This window comes from Coenobita brevimanus, chromosome 112 (assembly GCF_032717465.1).
Source record: "Coenobita brevimanus isolate Jiangsu-jjx chromosome 112, ASM3271746v2, whole genome shotgun sequence".
NCBI lineage: Eukaryota > Metazoa > Arthropoda > Malacostraca > Decapoda > Coenobitidae > Coenobita > Coenobita brevimanus.
In genome coordinates this window covers 17,826,743-17,844,025 of record NC_137065.1, presented here as the reverse complement: position 1 = coordinate 17,844,025, position 17,283 = coordinate 17,826,743, and the positions used below count along the sequence as shown (strand labels likewise).

Genomic DNA, 17,283 nt, shown 5'->3' with positions numbered 1-17,283 from the left:
GAATGTGTTTGTCCGAATGGTGGTGACATCTACCCGAATACTAGCTTTGAAAGCACCCCATTAGGGAGGTGCTTGAAGTACAGAAACCCCTAGCTGGCTGTGAGCGAGAGTATGGAGGGTACCTGGTGGGGTTATGGGGTAGGAGAGAAAAGTGAAGGGGTGGGGGGGGACTATGAGGAAGGGAGGAGGAGGGGGTAGCTCTCCATCGAGCAGTGTTACAAACACAGAAAAGGAAAGGAACTTATTCCGACGTCTGTACATTCCTATGTGACGGTAATTGTAGTGCAGGGAATATAGGGACGAGTTGTTGGGTAGATACAATACATCCACACACTTCTCTGGTGAGGAAAAATGGTGCAAACACAAGTGACACAACAGCTGGCAGGATCAGGGGCGTCCCTGCGATGATGGTGAGTTGAGCTGGTAACAAACTCACACGCTCTCTCACTCACATTCAGCTGGGTATGAATAGCCACCGGTCCTCAAGGTGAGGGGATGGGAGCACGTGACTAGGGCTGGAGGCAAGGCAAGGCAGCTGGCAGACTGGCAGGCAGCATAGTGTGACAGGAGGAGTTGCTCATGCAGAGCAATGTGGCAGGCAGGGTCGACGTCATAGCTTCGTGACTTTACATAACTAACAGCCAATCTGACTCAGTGAGACGGGATGTTTAACTGCGATAAACTTGGTGCATGCATTAGGTTGTGATGGAGAATCTAATAGGTCCAGAACACACAAACACACACACACACACACACGAGGCACTGAGGAGACCAGACGCAAGCCGCCACCGCTCCATACACGGGCAACTTGGCCAGTGGCATTACCTAAATTAGTATCTTTATATAAGTCAAGCTCTGTACCAGGTTAGACTAAATGGTGTTCTAATACAGAAAAAGTTTTAAGCAAGATTTGTTGAAACAGAAAAGAAAAATTAGAGTAAGAACGCACACAATCAGCTGATCGTTTGTTTTGTCTACAACTGCCCCAGGGAATGTAAGTACCATATGTGCTTTTAGTACTGCAAAATGACCACATACTTTAGTAAAGCAAATTTGGAAAAGAAAAGGGATAAAGGTAGAAAGCAGAACGATGATTTCTACCAAGAACTGGTTGAAATGGAGACTCACAATAAACTAGTGGAACGAGTTCACAGGCTAGAGATGTCTTTTCAAAATGAGATTGATGAAATTAAGAAACGGATGCACTTGCAAAAGGAAGAAATAGAAAAATTAGGAAAGGAAGTCAACAAGAAAGACACAACCATAGATGAATTGACAGTAGAATTGGGCTCATTTAGGAGAAAAATTAGTGAAATGGCAAGTACAGTAGTCAACCACGAGCGTATTATGGAAGAGTTCAAAAATGATACAGAGACAATTAGGCAAGTAAGCAGTTTGGTAGACCAGAGTACGGTAGTGATATTGAGAAGATAACACAGGTGAATGAAACTGTGCAAAGATACAAAAATGATGTGAAAACCGCTTATGCTGAAAGGGTGAAAGTAAAGAAAGACTTAGAAACAAGGGTGGAAGAAAAAAGCATTAAAAAGGAAGTGAAAAGAATAATCCAAAACAACCCAAAGTTAGTCAAAGATTCAGTAGATATCAACAAATCTATAGTAATCACTGGTATAGAAGAGGAAGAAGTAAAAAAACAAGATCTCAAGAGACAAAAAGGAGATGGCAAATGTAATGAGCATATTGAAAAAAGTATCAGAGGAAATCTGTAGTAAAGATTTAAAGGAACACAAAAGGTTAGGGAAATACGAGAGAAGCAAGTCAAGACCCCTAAAGGTAACCTTCCAGATTGTAAACACCGTGGAGGAGATACTAAAAAATGCAAAGAATCTTATGGAAAAAGGGGAGTTCAAAAATGTATGGATAAAAAGATGCCTAACACAAGAGGAACTGGAATTACTGAAAGAGAAGAGGGAGGAAGCAAAAACAAAAAACGAGTCAAGATCAGAGGAGGAGAAGAATACATTTCTTTTACAAAGTACAGTAATAGGATTGCAGGTACGAAAGTGGTACATAAACAGGAGGGAATAAAATGGAGGAAGGTAGTAGAACCAAGGCATGACAAGTATATAAACAAGATGATTAATTCGATGTACTCAAATGTGGATGGAATGGTATCTAAATTATTAGAGATGAATGATTATGTCAGAGAAAATGAACCACATATAATATGCCTAACTGAGACAAAATTAACACCAAGGATATCAAATGACATCCTAAACTTAGAGGAATATAATATATGGGGAAGAGATAGGAACTTAAAAAAAGGAGGAGGAATTATAATATTAACTAAGAAAAATCTAAAAGTCAAAGAAATAGAACTAGATACACCCTCACAGGTAGAATTGATTGCAGTAGAGATCAATACATCTGAAGGGAAAGTAACTGTAGCCAATTTACATGCCACCCAAGTCAAACACATGGGAAAGAGACGAGTATGAGGACCTGGCAGAGAATACAATTCAGAGTTTAAGATCGTTATTACATAAAATGGAAGAGAAATCGGAAAGAATTATACTAACTGGAGATTTTAATACAAATATAAATTGGAATATTCTAGATATAATAAGCCAAGAAAGCTGTTGGGACCAAAAGCTCCTGGATCTCGTGCAAGAGTTTTTCCTAACGCAACATGTAAGGAAAAGCACCAGAAAAAGAGGACTCGATGTACCCTCAATGCTAGATCTCATATTTCTAGGCAAGAAGACGATATTGACAATTTAATATACCACCCTCCATTCAGCAAAAGCGACCATGCAGTACTAAATTACAACTACAGGATTCTATATGACATAGTTAACAGCAATGAAAGTTACAAAAAGAGCCTAAACTATAAAACGGGAAGAGTATCATGATCCAAAGAAGTACTTCTTAGAAACTGATTGGGGAAAGGAGCTTAGAGGACAAATTTAAATCTATCTGTCTATCTATCTATTGCCAGACGCCTCAATCCCGTTTGGGGTGGCCACAAACAAATCGCCTCCAAGTCGCCCTGTCCCCCGCCATTTCACTCCCCTGCTCCCAACTCACACCCCCCTCTCTCATATACCTCTCCACCCCATCTCTCCATCTCATCCTCGGCCTCCCCCTCCCTCTTTCCCTATATATAAAAAATTCTGTGAACTTTATGAAATAGGAGTCCAGAAGTACATCCCAAGGCACAAAGAAGCAGAAAAGAAAAAGAAATGGTACATTACAGAATGTATAACATCAAAAGAAAAAAAAATTGTTGTGGAATAGATACAAAAGACACAATAGTGAAAGGGCATATAATAATTACAAACAGGCAAGAAACGATTATACAAGAATAAGGAGGGAAGCCCAAAAACAGTTTGTGGAGGATATCATAAATAAAAGTAGTGATCAACCGAAGCTATTTTACAGCTACATCAGAAGCCAAACCAAAGTAAAAGATAAAATACAATCCATTATGGACGAGGGAATCACCCATACACAAGAGAAAGATATTTGTGAAGCACTAAACAAGAAATTCTAATCGGTTTTACAGAAGAAAAAAATTTTGAGAGGGATTATGTGGAACATGCATACCCACACATACTACCAGATATACAAACATCAGAAAAAGTAATACAGGAGGAGCTAAGTAAATTAGACAAAAGAAAAGCTAATGGCCCTGATGAAATTTCATGTTGGGTACTACGTGAATGTGCAAAGGAGTTAAGTAAACCATTATTTTTAATTTTCAAGAAAACCTTGAGTCAAGGTAAACTACCTGATATTTGGAAGATAGCAAACATTGTTCCCTTATTCAAGAAAGGGAATAGACAAAATCCACTCAACTACCGACCAGTATCACTAGCCAGTGTTGTAAGCAAGGTATTAGAAAAGCTTATAAGAAAAGCTTGGGTAAAATCTAGAAGAACACAATATGATAACTGAAAGACAGTTTGGTTTCAGAAAAGGAAAATCATGTGTTACTAATCTGTTGAGCTACTATGACAGAGTAACAGACACGTTACAGGAAAGAGAAGGATGGATGGACATTATCTATTTAGATTTCAAGAAAGCATCTGACTGAGTACCACACCAAAGACTTTTATGGAAACTGTACCATCAAGGAGGAATTTGAGACAAACTGTATTGGTGGATGCAAGATTTTCTCATAAGGAGAGATATGAGAACAGTACTAAGGGGAAATTACTCATCATGGAAAGAAGTGACCAGAGGAGTACTACAGGGCTCAGTGCTGGCACCAATCATGTTTTTCGTGTATATAAATGATATAGACAGTAACTGGATATGAAAGCTATCTAAATATGCTTGCAGATGATGCAAAAATACAAAGGAGAATTACTAACACAGACTCTTGTAAAGAGCTACAAGAAGAATTAAATAAACTTCATGAATGGAGTAATACATGGCAAATGGAATTCAATGTGGACAAGTGTCATGTAATCAAGTTTGGAAAAAGTGGAAAAACACCTGATTGGGATTATACGTTAGGAAATAAAACCCTACACACATCAGAAAGAGAGAAGGACCTAGGTGTGATTATCAATAACAGACTATCTCCGGCTGACCACATCAGTGAGAAGGTACGGAACGTGTATACACTGCTTGCAAATATGAGAATAGCATTCACATAAATTAATGAAGACATGCTAAGAAAGATAATAACATCATTCATCAGATCAGCCCTGGAGTATGCATCTGTAGTCTGGAGTCCTCATCTCAAAAAACACTTAGAGAAGATTGAAAAAGTTCAAAGGGCCGCTACAAGATGGGTACCAAGCTTAAGGGATCTAAGCTACGAAGAAAGATTACATAAACTGTATCTACCAACACTACAGAAAAGAAGGAAAAGAGGTGACATGATTATGCTATATAAATGTATATCAGGGAAGGAGAAAATAGACATAAATGATTACTTAACATAAGGAGAAGCATCAGCAAGAGGACACTGGAAAAAACTGCATAAAAAGAGAGGTGATAAAGACGTAAAGAAATTTAGTTTCCCAAATAGAGAATTGATCAGTGGAATTCACTACCGAATGAAACAGTGTGTGCTAAAACAATTCACAATTTTTAGGATATGTACGATAAATATGGTTTAAGACACGGGACAGTACGAACTTGACTCATTCCTGTAAAGATACAATTAGGTAAGAACACACACACACACACACACACACACACACACACACACACACACACACACACACACACACACACACACACACTGCAAGAGGTAACAGTGGTGGAATAGCAGAAGTAACTAGAAAGCACTTAAAGAGCGCATACCTCCGCGATTGCTATTGTCATTAAAAAGAATCCAGATCCGGATCCTTTGATATAGAATCCAGATTCGGATCCGCTCCCCCAAATTTCATCAATTCTTTCTTAGTCCATGGCCCACCTTTCCACAAAATTTCAATGAAATTCAATGAAAACTTATGGAGATATTATGCGGGATACTCTGAATCCGGATCTACCCCCAAATTTAGTTCTTTCTTTCTTGGCCCATGGCCCACCCTCCCACAAAATTTCACCAAATTCGGTCAAAACTTTTCGAGGAAAACAAAAAAACCAACGCCGGCAAAAACATAACCTCCTTAGCAGAGGTAATAAATATGTCAGACTGCAAAAAGATAATGTGGGTTCTTGTTTGCAGCCACCAATAATACAAAAACTTTGGGCCAATTGTGGGTGCATGGCAGGAGTTGGGTAACAGTAGACAAACACAGGTATTCAGGCTGAAAAACTCCTCCACGATGCCTTCACAATTTATTGGAGATAGTAGGTACGCCACAACTGAAGACATCCCACTACCAGTGCGTCTTTTTGCCTTCAACTTGTATCTATGCTGCCCTCAGAGGGAAAGCGAGGAAGCAGGGTGTTCACGTGATCATCGCGTTTCATTAACAGCATACTGAGCATGTAAATACTCTGATCTGGTCACTGCAGGCTCTCAGCATCTATGCTGTGCATTCTTGCAGATGTATCATATAACAGCTATCCATCTAGGCACATACATCACAATACAACAGGTTATACATAAAACTAGAAAGCGCTAAGAGAGTACATAACACCGCCAATGCCATTGCCATTAAAAAGGGTCCGGATCTAGATCGGCCCCAAAATTTAATAAATTTTTTCCTGGTCCATGATCCACCTTTCCAAAAAATTTCATTGAAATTCATTGAGAACTTTTGGAGATACTGTACGGGATACTCTGGATCCGGATCCGGATCCGCCCCCAAATTTAATCATTTCTTCCTTGACCCGAGGTCCACCTTTACAAAAAATGATATCAAAATTCGTTCATAACTTTTTGAGTAATCCCGGATCCGGATCTGTGTATATAAGATCTGGATCCGCCCCCAAATTTAATTAGTTCTTTTTTGGTCCATGGCTTACCCTTCCACAAAATTTATTTGAAATTCAGTGAGAACTGTTGGAGATATTACGCGGGATGCTTCATCTCCGGATCCAGATCGGCCCAAAATATAATAATTTCTTCCTTGGACCATGGCCCACCGTTCCACAAAATTTCATCAAAATCCTTTCACAACTTTTCGAGTAATCATGTTAACAAACAAACAGACAAACAAACCAGCGCGGGATAAAACATAACCTCCCTGGCAGAGGTAAAGATATACCGGTACAGATAAAATGTAAAATGACGCCTTGGGCGGAAAGTGTAAATGATTGTTGCATGTAATCCTTTAGTTCTTAAGACTGCCATAAGATAATTAAAATTATCTGAACATAAAGCAGCACTAGATAATATGCAAGATGTCAGCTTACTGACATGATTGTGGAGATAAAAATATTAGGTTTAAATCAAAACAATTATCATGGACATTCAAGTCAGTTTCTTAAGCTTTTCTCTATAATGAATTTTTCTGTAGATTATTTTTGTTTTAACCAGATACCTCTCTTCATCTCTGAAGAGACGTTGTAAACCATGGGTTATATATAACCTTCATTACCTCGTTACATTTAAGGATGTTTTTCAGTCAAAACAGAATTGTCTATTTGCACAGAAAATGAAATGCGAACAATGTCCTCGCCTTGCATGGGTTAGTATATACATTTAGGGAGATTTTTTAAAGGCTAGTAGGATCGTCTGGATTTAGTCGGGTTGAAATATATAAGCTTTAAAATTTATAAGTCATCAGCTGAGGCTCTGAAAGTTAGGGGAAAAATGAGTGTACCATTAACCCATAAACCGCCGAACGCCTCTGACAACCTTACTGTCTGGTGCAGCTATGATGGTAAAATACCGACTCAGAAGAATATTACTGAAACATATTTCAGTCTCTTAGAAATTATACAGTGCTCTAGGATGTACATTACTAAAGTCAGTTCTGAAAAATATAGAAATTCCGAGATTGGCAGTAGACTTTTCTAAGTGAAATTCAGTTCTAAGATACTTTTTTATGTGCAAGGATTTGATTTAGTCATTTCAATTTGTCATTTTTTTAAATCACTTTTCTGCATCCATCACCAATAGGTTGGCTCTAGGTTGCATACACATGATTTATAAGTGCACAGACAAGCAAATATAAATTCTTTAATGTTAGATGTTCAAAAGTATAAAATTACTCAATTTGGTATGATAAATTTACTCACGAATCTAAAAATGTTCAAAATGCCCACTAAAAGCTCATATATGCTTTAAACCTTATAGATCTTCTCGCCTGCCTTCATAAAACTACGGAATTTGTTTCAGGGTGTGTATTCTTGTGTACTTTTACTATAAGATCGAGAGCGACCTTAACTCAACAGCAATGCAATTACCGGGAAAACATTTGGTAAACACACTGCAAGAGATACCCATAAATGCACGCTGTTCATTGTGAAGCCGATCAACATTTTTCAAGACATCTTTCTCTGACCGAAGAGAGAGACCTGTATTTTACACAGGAATAATCATCTGAGAAAGTACCAATATGCCGGGAATCGAACCCAGAACTCTCAGGTGAGAGCCAGGCAGCATACCACTACACCACGAACAGGTAAAAGTTAACTCACGTTGTCACAATCTCGTAACCAACGTCCCTCCGCCCCCCGCTGTGGGCCTGAAGAGGGTGAGTTAACCCCCTGGCACTCGGGCAAGTAGATGCTTTTAATCTATCCCAAGCACTTACGACAAGTCAGAATGAAGAGAAAAACCTGTATTTTACACAGGAAAAATCATCTGAAAAATTACCAATATGCCAGGAGTCGAACCCAGGACTCTCAGGCGAGAGCCAGGCAGCATACCACTACACCACGATCAAGTAAAAGTTAACTCACGTTGTCACAATCTCGTAACCAACGTGCCTCCGCCCCCACTGTGGGCCTGAAGAGGGTGAGTTAACCTGTCCTATCGCTCCGGTACGGCCTGTGGACCCTCCAAAGAAACGTCATCTGTGGCACTTTGGAGCTGCAGATTGGGAGTCCCTCAGGCAGTATTTCTTTGATTTTCCATGGAATGATTATTGCTTCCATGGCCGGGAGCCATCTGAGTGTGCCTTGCGCGTTACAGAGGTTATTCTTTCGGGCATGGAAGCATACGTTCCTTTCTCATATCCTTTGACAAATGCAAGAAAGACTTGGTTTAATCACGCTTGTTCTAATGCTGTCCGCAACAAGGAGAGGGCCTATAAAAGGTACCAGAGCCAACCCACCCCTGAATCACATCTTTTATATGTTTCTGGCCGGAATCGTGCTAAGTCTGTTCTTCTCTGTGCTAAAAATAATTTCATCCATACTAAATGCTCTCAACTCTCCAACTCGAATACTTCCCGTTCCTTCTGACACTTTGCCAAAACCCATTCTAACAACTTTACCTCATCATCCTTCCCTCCTTTTTTCTATTCTGATGGCTCTGTAGATATTTCTTCTACTGATAAAGCAGATCTCTTCGCTCAGACTTTCTCCTCCAATTCCACCTTAGACGATTCCAGTGTTGTTCCTCCATCACTTCCCCCCTCTGACTTCCTCATGGGTGACATTAAAATTTCTTCAGCTGCCATCACAGACCTCAATACTAACAAGGCATACGGGCCTGATGGTGTCCCTCCTGTTGTCTTCAAGAACTGTGCTTCTGTGCTTACACCCTGCCTAGGCAAACTCTTTCGGCCTTGTCTATCAACTTGTACCTTTCCTTCTTGCTGGAAGTTTGCTCTCATTCAGCCAGTCCCAAAGAAGGGTGACCATTCCCAACCCTCTAACTATCGTCCAATTGCTTTACCATCCTGTATCTCAAATGTTTTTGAGTCAATTCTTAATAGAAAAATTTTAAACCATCATTCTAATCACAACCTTCTTTCTGATCATCAGTATGGTTCCGTCAGGGACGCTCCACTGGCGATCTTCTCACCTACCTTTCAGACTCCCGGTCATCCTCCTTTCGGGACTTTGGCGAAAGCCTTGCCATTGCACTTGACATCTCAAAGGCTTTCGATCGAGTCTGACATAAATCTTTCAATTTTCAGACTGCCCTCTTACGGTTTCTATCCTTCTATCTGTGCCTTCATCTCTAGCTTCCTTTCTGGTTGTTCTATAGCCACTGTTGCAGACGGCCATCGTTCTTCTCCTAGATCTATCAACAGTGATGTTCCTCAGGGCTCTGTCCTATCACCAACTCTCTTTTACTCATCAATGACCTTCTAAGGAGTACATCTAACCCTATCCACTCATATGCTGATGACTCCACCCTTCACCTTTCCATTCGGTTCCCACAACACCTATCTCAGCAGTTACTTCAACAAACAAGGGATGAGGCTATGACATAATGTCTGACTTGGCTTGTATCTCTGACTGGGGTAAAAATAATCTTGTTGTTTTTAATGCATCATAGACTCAGTTTTTACATCTATCAACCCGACAAAATCTTCCACAGGTGTACCCTCTAATGTTTAATAATATTCAACTTAATCCTGCATCATCCTTGAACATGCAATGGGGTTTCATTCACTTGGGACTTATCTTGGAAAGATCATATTACATCTCTTGTAAAATCTGCTTCCAAGAGATTAGGTGTCCTAAGCCAACTCCGTTCCTTCTTTACCCCTGCACAATTGTTGACTCTATACAGGGATTTTTTCCGCCTCTGTGTGGAGTACAACTCTCATGTTTGGGGGGGTTCCCCACATATAGCTCTTCTCAACAATGTGGAATCAAAGGCTTTTTGTCTAATTATCTCCCCTCTTCTTACTGACTCCCTTCAATCTCTGTCTCTTCGCCACACTGTTGCATCTTTATCTCTTTTCTATCGCTACATCAATGGTCACTGCTCCTCTGAACTGTCTGCATGCATTCCTCCACCTCTACGACGGGCGTGTAGCACCCGTCTAGCAGCAAACTCTCATCCCTTTTCTGTCCAACTCTCTAATGCAAGAGTTAACCGCTACTCCTAGTCTTTCATTTATGCAACAGGTCAACTCTGGAACTGTCTCCCTCTGTCCGTATTTCCTGCTTCCTATGATCTCCAGTTTTTCAAACGCAGTGTGTCTAGGCATCTCGAAATGATCGGATCTTGAATTTGGACCTCTCTTGCATTTTGTTTTTCTCTTGGATGGAACAGTTATTGCGACCTCGTGGGCTTTGGTTCCTTCTTCCTTTCATAAAAAATAACAAACAAACAAGTCCAACCTTCACTTCAATACGTTTGAGTTGGTATCACAATACTGTCATTTAGTAACTTTTTCACTTCTATGATCATTTCCATGTTTCTTATCACTACTTTCAGTACTGTATATATCGAAGAGGAACTTAATATGACAAGTGACGTAGAGAGAAGACGGGTGACTTTCATGGTTTCCTCCTTGCTCCTTTTCCTCTTCCCTCCTCTCCTCATTCCTCTTTCCCCTTCAGCTTTCCTACACCTTGCTTCCCCTTACCATCCTTATCTTCCTCTTCTGTCTACTTACCTTTCTTCTAATCCGCCCCAACCTTCCTATACCTTTCCTTCTCTCCTGTCCCCTCTCCTCCTAACCACTCCCCCTCCCTCTACTTTCCTCCTCCTTGTTTATCTGTTTTTCTCTTCTCTGCCTTCCATTTTCTACCCCGCTCTTCCTCGCATTCATCATTCTTCTCTTCCATTCCGTTCTAATCGTCTCTCTCTCTTTCTCTCTCTTTTTTTTTTTTCTCTCTCTCTCTCACACACACACACACACACACACACACACACACGCAGGCGCGCGCGCGATGGGCCTGTCTGTGTGCGTATGTGTGTGTGTGAGAGAGAGAGAGAGAGGGGGGGGGACATCTACTGCTTCAGCATTTGCATGGATTATACCATCCTACAACAGATAGCATGGCATTAGAATCAGTGGAAAGTGTGTGTGTGTGTGTGTGTGTGTGTGTGTGTGTGTGTGTGTGTGTGTGTGTGTGTGTGTGTGTGTGTGTGTGTGTGTGTGTGTGTGTGAAAATATATGTTTCCACTTACCCCATACCCATATCTCTGCCTTGTTGTCCTTGTTTACCACCTGTGAAATGGTCAGTTCAACTGTTGTTTATGTTAACCCCGATCTGTCACTTCAAGCAGACCCATCAACCGCATGTAAGCAACTACCTCTGCAGGGCCGTCCCGTGTAGTGAATCTATGTTCCCTAGCGGTAGACGGCATTTTGCCACAGTGAGGCACGGGACAGAGTGAGGTGTTGGGTTCCTGAATGGACGCCATATTTCCACTCAATATACAATGGCACTGTAGTATGTTTCCCATCACCCCGTTATTTGGTTATATGGTCAATACTCAGCGTTGTAAATGCATTATTACTGACATTTGTGTTTTTGGCACAGACACAGTCGATATTAAACGAAGTGCAACGGCCGTACCACGTTGAGTACACAGCTTCCCGTCCGATCAGCGAAGTTAAGCAACGTTGGGTCTGGTTAGTACTTGGATGGGTTACCGCCTGGGAACACCAGATGCTGTTGGCATAACGTTCTCCCTACGTGTCCAGTGGGGTTGGTGGAGGATTAGTGCCCCTCCCTGTAAAAATAATTAACTCTAAGCCCTTGACCACCCCGTTTGGGATACATGGCGTCTGGCAATGAATGAAAAAAAAAAAAGAATGAATAACATGCATGAAAATAGTAAGTTTAATTAGGTAAAATAAATCACCGAGGAATGTGTATGAATCCTCTTAAGCCGACGAGAATGCAACCCCTACATTACCAACATACGGCCAAACAGGTTGCCGAGCAGGTCTTATGGATGGTGTGCAAATGGGAGGTGTGGAAGTGTGTGTGTGTGTGTGGTAGAAATTAGCGTGGTCTTGGCTATTTACACTGCGCTCTCGGCGTAATTCCCAGTATAATGTGGCGCGTCGAAATACAGTAGCTTGCAAGCGAAATTCTCGGTTAAGTGGCCGAGTATTCTCAGCATTACCCATCTCCTGATTCTGCTTTTATTTCCGATTTTAAGGTGTGCAATTATATTTCATTGCAGTCTTCATTGCCTGGCTGCCGATATTGTCTTTCCTAACCATGAAAACACAGAATTTTCATGGATTACTCTGCTGTTTATATGGTGATCTTTGTCTGTTGCTTTTGAGATTTATTTCACGGTATTTCACCAATGTATTCCACTTTGCTCTACATTTAATTGCTTAACTGTAGATATTTCATTGTGTAACCATGGATTATTTTTTTCGTATATGACGATTTCTGCTCTTAATTTTAGGCTGCGACGATTGTTAACCATTACACAATATTCATATTGGTTGTTGACAGTCAACGAGTACTGCCTAACTTTCTGTAATATGTCTCTACCGACCCCAACACAGAGGATATTCAGGAACTGTTTGCTCTGCTGTGTAACTTGATTAATACGGTGACGAATATTGTTCTGGCCGGTACCTCACCAAAGACTATATCCAATCCACGCATTTCGAAAGTATCCTATGGTGAATAAAATCGTCGCAGTTAGCAAGAATAAAATAGAAAATACATCATCGGATTGAGGAAAATATTTTAGGGTGCAATGTTATATTACCCAAGTATTGCTTACTTAGTTAATGTCATCTGTTGTACCATGGCGACACAAATGATTTTCAGGGACTGTTTGGCTGTTTATTTGGAGATTTGCTGGGCTTTAGGACTCGTTTATATATTCAGTCATGTATTACGGTTGCTTTGGTTACCCAGCTATTGTCTAACAGTCGATACGGGCCTTCGTTCCCATGGCAACAAACTGGACAATTAGGGACTGTGTTAATTGTTTACAATGCGATTTGTGTATGCTACTCCAAATATGCTGTTATATTATGTGATTACGTTACATGCACGATTATATATATATATATATATATATATATATATATATATATATATATATATATATATATATATATATATATATATATATATATATATATATAAATATATATATATATATATATATATATATATATATATATATATATATATGTGTGTGTGTGTGTGTGTGTGTGTGTCTATATATTTTCTATGTACAAGGAAGAATGAACCAAGGACAAGGAGCCCGCAAACAGTTCCTTCCAAGAAAAAAACGAAATCAGTACAAAAGAAAGCCAAATTCAAGATCCTTTCATTTCCAGATGCCTGGACACACTGCGTCTGAAAACCTGGAGATCATAGGAGGTAGGAAATACAAACAAAGGGAGACCGTTCCAGAAGTGACCTGTTGCATAAATGAAGGGCTGGAAGTAACGGTTAACTCTTGCATTGGAGAGTTGGACAGGAAAGTGATGAGAGTTTTTTGCTACACGGGTGCTACGCACCCATCGTAGAGGCGGAGGGATGCAAGCAGACAGTTCAGAGGCGTAGTAACCACTGACAGCGATAGAATATAGATAAAGATGTAACAGGTGCAGTGAAGAGACAGCTGTTGAAGGGTGCCACTAAGAGGAGGAGAGTTAATGAGACGAGAAGCCTTTGATACCACCATTTTCAGAAGAGCTGTATGTGGGGAGCATCCCCACACCTGAGAGTTGTACTATACACAGGGGTGGATAAAACCCGTGGATAAAGTCAACAACTGTGCAGGGGTAAAGAAGGTACTCAGTCAGCTTAGCGCACCTAATCTCTTGGAAACAGATTTTATAAAAGATGTAATTATGATCTTTCCAAGATAGGTCCCGAGAGAATGAAATCCCCAGTATGTTTAAGGATGATGCAGGATTGAGCTGGATATCATTAAACATTAGTGGGTTCTTCTGTGGAAGATTTTGTTGAGTTGATTGGTGTAATAACTGAGTCTTTGATGCGATAAAAACAACAAGATTACTATTACCCCAGTCAGAGATAAGAGCCAAGTCAGACATCAGGTGTGTCACAGCCTCATCCCTTGTTTGATGAAGTAAATGCTGAGATGTGCGTTGCAGGAACCGAATGGAAAGGTGAAAGGTGGAATCATCAGCGAATGAGTGGATAGGGTTAGATGTACTGCTGAGGTCATTGATGAAAAAAATGAAGGGAGTTGGTGATAGGACAGAGCCCTGAGGAATATCACTGTTGATAAATCTAGGAGAACAGTGGCTGTCTACAACAGCAGCTATAGAACGACCAGAAAGGAAGCTGTAGATGAAGACATGGATAGGATAGCAACCACAAGTAGGAAGTTTGGAAATTAATGATTTATGGCAGACTCGATCGAAAGCCTTTGAGACATCAAGTGCAATGGCAGCTGACAGAAACCATACTGACGATCAGAAAAAAGGTTGTGATAAGAAAGATGCTTTAAAAATTTTCTGGAATAAACTTGGAAACTTTTGAGACACAGGATGTTAAAGAAATTGGGCCATAGTTAGAGGGTTGGAAATCGTCACGCTTCTTTGGGAATAACTGAATGAGAGCAAACTTCCAGCAAGAAGGAAAGGTACAAGTTGGTAGACAGAGTCAAAAGAGTTTACTTAGGCAGGGTGTAACCACAGATGCACAGTTCTTGAGGACAACAGAAGGGACTCCATCAGGCCCATATGTCATGTTAGTATTACGGCCAGTGATGGCAGAAAATACATTAGTTGAAAAAAAATGTAATGTCACCCATAAGGAAATCAGAAGGGGGAAGCAATGAAAGAACAGCACTGGAATCGTCTAAGGTGGAACTGAGTGATGAGATATTCTTTATCAGTAGAAGAAGTAGCTTCAGAGCCATCAGAGTAGAAAAGAGGAGGGAAGGATGATGAGGTAAAGTTGTTAGAAAGGTTTTTGGCAAGGTGCCAGAAGGAGTGGGAAGAATTCGAGTTGGAGAGTTGAGAGCATTTAGTACGGATGAAAATATTTTTAGCAGAGAGAAGGACAAACTTAGCACGATTCCGGGGAGAAATATAAAAGACGTGATTCTGGGGAGGGTTGGCTCTGGTATCTTTTGTATTCCTTCTCCTTGTCGTGGAGAGCATTATTTCAAGTGTGCTTAAACCTAGGGTTTTTGCATTAGTCAGAGGATATGAGAAAGTAATGAATGATTCCATGCCCGAGAGAATAACCTCCGTAATGTGCATGGCACACTCAGATGGTTCCCTGTCATGGAAACAATCATCATTCCAGTGAAAATTAAAGAAGTACCGCCTGTGGGCCCCATAATCAGCAGCTCCAAGTGCCACAACCAACGTTTCTTAGGAGGGTCCACAGGCCATACTGGAGCGATAGGACAGGTTAAGGTAATAAGGTAATGATCAGAAGAGCCCAATGGAGAGGAAAGATTAACAGCATGAGCAGAAGGATTAGTTGTAAGGAAGAGGTCAAATTTATTGGAACTCTTTCCAAGGCAGTCAGGGTTATGGGTATGGTGCTGTACAAGGTTCTCTAGGTCATTAAGGATAGAAAAGATGTAGACTTGTTCCCCAAGTGGATCAGTGAACGGGGAGGAGAGCCGAAGGTGGTGGTGAACATTGAAATCTAGAATGGAGATTTCAGGGATTGGAGAAACGGATAGGATGTATTTCATTATTGAAATAACATAGTCGAAGAATTTTTGATATTCATTACAATTAGGGGATAAGTAAACTGTGCAGATAAATTTCGTCAGGGAATTCAGGGAATGACAGAATTCAGAAGAATATAGTTCAAGGAAACGAGAGCAAGATAATTCCTTGCGTACACTTACACAAGAGCCACCTTTGGCATTGAAATGAGTATAGTGGAGTCGGAAGATACAGAAAGGGTTTGCTATCAGTTGTCTCAGACAGTTGGGTGTCAGTTAAGAAGAGAAGGTGAGGTTTAGAGGCGGAGACGTCTTGCTCAACAGAGGGAAAATTAGAGGAATGGCAGTGAATGTTGCAGAAATGTAGAAGAACAGAGTCAGACAGTGTGTTCAGGCAGCTCGTTGAGTCGTCACCGGGAGAGGGGAGGATGGTGGGGACATTTATGCCCCCCCCCTTGAGAATCCTAGGCATGGTTATTAGACACCATTTTATTTATTTATTTATTTCTATATTGTAGATTTTGAAAAGGAAGTGTAGAGTGTAATGTGCATGTAGTGTTGTGTTGACAGATAGAGCAACTTGTATTGGAGAGCATGCTGGCCTACTCTGTGTTACTGAAGCTCTGAAAAAGTTCAGCAGAGGGGGATGGTCAGGAGCTAGTCCCGAGGGCTGATGAAACGGGAACTCCAGCACTCCCTGTCATCAGCTTTCCATCCACCTTGAGAGTACTGCCCTGGTCGACTTTGTTATTGTCACAAACAGATTGCTAAAGTCTGGATACTGCCTTTCCTGATCATAACAGTATTCAGGGTATTGATGGTTTGTGGATTTTGTTGTTTCGTGCCCTCTATAATTTTATTCAAAATTTTAGGATGTTGTCATCTTGTACGATTTGCCTTACGTTACTCTAGATTACAGTGTCGAGGTCTAACTGTCGACATAGCCTTTCCTAACAATGGAAACATTTTCCTTTTTGTCACCCCCTCCCCTTTTACGATCCCATCCCATAGCACTATCACGACCCCACCTCATCTCAGGCCAGACACATCCCAGTGTCCTCTCTGCCCCACCTCAACCACACCTCTCCTGCTTTTCTTTCTCTACCTCTTTTCCACAAAACCTGCCCCTCCTCCAGTTCTCTTCTCTCCCCCTTTCCCTTTTCCCCTCCCTCTGTCTCCTTACCCAGCCCCTTCGTTTCCTATCTCTCTCTCTCTCTCTCCAATCCATCTCCCTCGTCTCCTACCCCCTTCCTCTCATCTCCCTATTTCCCGTTCTCTCTCACCGCCCTCTTATCTTCTGGCTTCCCTGGCTTCATATCTACTCATCCTACCTCTCCTTCGCTCATCCCTTAACTTTCTTTCACTCTTTTTTCCTCTCCATTCTCCATTTCTCTCGTTCA

At 40.9% G+C, this 17,283-nt stretch overlaps 1 protein-coding gene and 1 non-coding gene across 2 annotated transcripts in view; both read left to right on the top strand.

The window, feature by feature from the left end:
• The window catches only part of LOC145418128 (glutamate receptor 1-like), a 722,099-nt gene that overhangs the window by 367,998 nt on the left and 336,818 nt on the right, over window positions 1–17,283 (top strand). The gene's annotated exons all lie outside the window — the stretch shown is intronic.
• Window positions 11,798–11,916, top strand: LOC145418212 (5S ribosomal RNA). The gene has a single exon (XR_013900666.1). It is a non-coding gene; the product is annotated as a 5S ribosomal RNA (ribosomal RNA).